We start from the raw sequence: 2,500 nt of genomic DNA, 5'->3' as shown, positions 1-2,500 counted from the left end.
CACACACACACACACACACACACACACACACACACACACACACACACACACACACACACACACACACACACAACAGAAATGCTTTAGATGCTGGAGGGCTTGAATAAAGGCGCTCGTGGCTGTTTGTGAAATGGCTGAAAAGAATGAGATGTGAGTCAGAACACACACACACACACACACACACACACACACACACACACAACCTGTGCTGCGGCTGCATGGGCAGAAATGACATTATTCAAATGGAAAATAAATGGACTTTCAGCTGTATCCTCCCAACAGCAACCTCGTCTGGGCTGAGCTAGAGTACACACACACACACACACACACACACACACACACACACACACACACACACACACACACGCAGAACACACTCTTCTCTCTCGTCTGGGCTGAGCTACAGTACACGCCTCAGAACACATTCTTCTCTCTCTCTCTCCCTCCCTCTCTCTTCTCTGTCTCTTCTCTCTCTCTCTCTCTCTCCTCTGTCTCTTCTCTCTCTCGGTCTCGGTCTCTCTCTCTCTCCCTCCCTCCCTCTCTCTCCTCTGTCTCTCTCTCTCTCTCTCTCTCTCTCTCTCCTCTGTCTCTTCTCTCTCTCTTCTCTCTCTCGGTCTCGGTCTCTCTCTCTCCCTCCCTCTCTCTCCTCTGTCTCTCTTCTCTCTCTCTCTCTCCCTCTCTCTCTCTCTCTCTCTCTCTCTCTCTCTCTCTCTCTCTCTCTCTCTCTCTCTCTCTCTCTCTCTCCTCTGTCTCTTCTCTCTCTCGGTCAATTTCAATTTCAATTGAGCTTTATTGGCCTGACAGAAAATAGAACTTGTATTGCCAAAGCATTTCTTATAGTACATATAAAACAGCAACAACAACAATAAAGCATCAAGTATCATACTGTACATTTCTGCAACGGCAGTGTGCGTGTGCTTGTGTGTCTGTATGTGCTCGTGTGAATCGACTCTAAATGGGTGTGTGGGTATGTATGTGTGTGTGTGTTTGTGTGTGTGTGTGTTTGTGTGTGTGTCTCTCTCTCTCTCTCTCTTTCTCATTTTCTCCTCATCTTCTCTCTCTCTCTCACTCTGCCTCCCCCTCTCTCTCTCTCTTCCCATCTCTCTGTCTCCCTCTCTCCTGGTGTTCTCTCTGTGGGGCAGCCGTGGTGTACTGGTTAGCGCATCGGGCTTGTAACCGGAGGGTTGCCGGTTCGATCCCCGACCAGTCCACCACGGCTGAAGTGTCCTTGAGCAAGGCACCTAACCCCTCACTGCTCCCCGAGCGCCGCTGGTTGGGCAGGCAGCTCACTGCTCTGGGTTGTGTGATTCACCTCACTGTGTGTTCACTGTGTGCTGTGTGTTCACTAATTCGGTTAAATTGGGTTAAATGCAGACAACTGAATTTCCCTCACGGGATCAAAAAAGTATATATTCTATTCTATTCTATTCTCTCTTCCCATCTCTCTGTCTCCCTCTCTCCTGGTGTTCTCTCTGCCTCCCCCTCTCTCTCTCTCTTCTCATCTCTCTGTCTCCCTCTCTCCTGGTGTTCTCTCTGCTCGGTTGCCAGGCTTCCTGAACCCCCCCACTGGTTCTCTCCAATTAAGTAGCTGAGCAACAGGTAGAACCGTCCAGGACTAGCACACACACACACACATGCACGCATGCACGCACGCACACACCACACACCACACACACACACACACACACACACAGGTAGAACCGCCCAGCACCAGCACACACACACACATGCACGCACGCACTAGTCAGAACCAGATCTCTACCCTAGAGTCTAGTCAGAACCAGATCTCTACCCTAGAGTCTAGTTAGAACCAGATCTCTACCCTAGAGTCTAGTCAGAACCAGATCTCTACCCTAGAGTCTAGTCAGAACCAGATCTCTACCCTAGAGTCTAGTTAGAACCAGATCTCTACCCTAGATTCTAGTTAGAACCAGATCTCTACCCTAGAGTCTAGTCAGAACCAGATCTCTACCCTAGAGTCTAGTCAGAACCAGATCTCTACCCTAGAGTCTAGTTAGAACCAGGTTTAGGTCGGATATGGGCTGGTTCCGTGGAGAGGGTGGGTAGTTTGGGTTGGCTATGGGCTGGTTGGGCAGTTTCTCTCTGGGTCAGAGGAGGGTGTCAGGTCTTCACTAAGACCTGACAGTTCCCCTCTATGAGAACCAGTTCCTCACAGGTCACAAGAACCAAAACCTTCACTAAGACCTGACAGTTCCCCTCTATGAGAACCAGTTCCTCACAGGTCACTGTCTAAAGGTACTTACTATCTGGAGACTTCGGGTCTGTAAGTTCATCTTTAGTGAACTAAGGACACTGCAGCTATGTAAACTTTTAGTAAACATTTCGTAAGCTTAAAGGACTACAGGCCTGTCAGTAGTGTTTCGTAAACTTAAAGGACTACATGTCTGTCAGTAGTGTTTAGTAAACTTAAAGGACTTCATGTCTGTGGGCTGGATGTACAAAGAAAGCACTACTACGGAGTTTTCTATGCACAGAGAGC

General features: G+C 48.8%; 1 protein-coding gene across 1 annotated transcript in view; it reads left to right on the top strand.

Annotated features, from left to right (window-relative positions):
* Window positions 1-2,500, top strand: part of fstl5 (follistatin-like 5) — a 172,095-nt gene that overhangs the window by 3,612 nt on the left and 165,983 nt on the right.

This window comes from Sardina pilchardus, chromosome 11, assembly GCF_963854185.1.
Source record: "Sardina pilchardus chromosome 11, fSarPil1.1, whole genome shotgun sequence".
NCBI classification, from domain to species: domain Eukaryota; kingdom Metazoa; phylum Chordata; class Actinopteri; order Clupeiformes; family Clupeidae; genus Sardina; species Sardina pilchardus.
The sequence above is the reverse complement of the archived record's forward strand: the minus strand, read 5'-3'. Positions and strand labels throughout refer to the sequence as shown.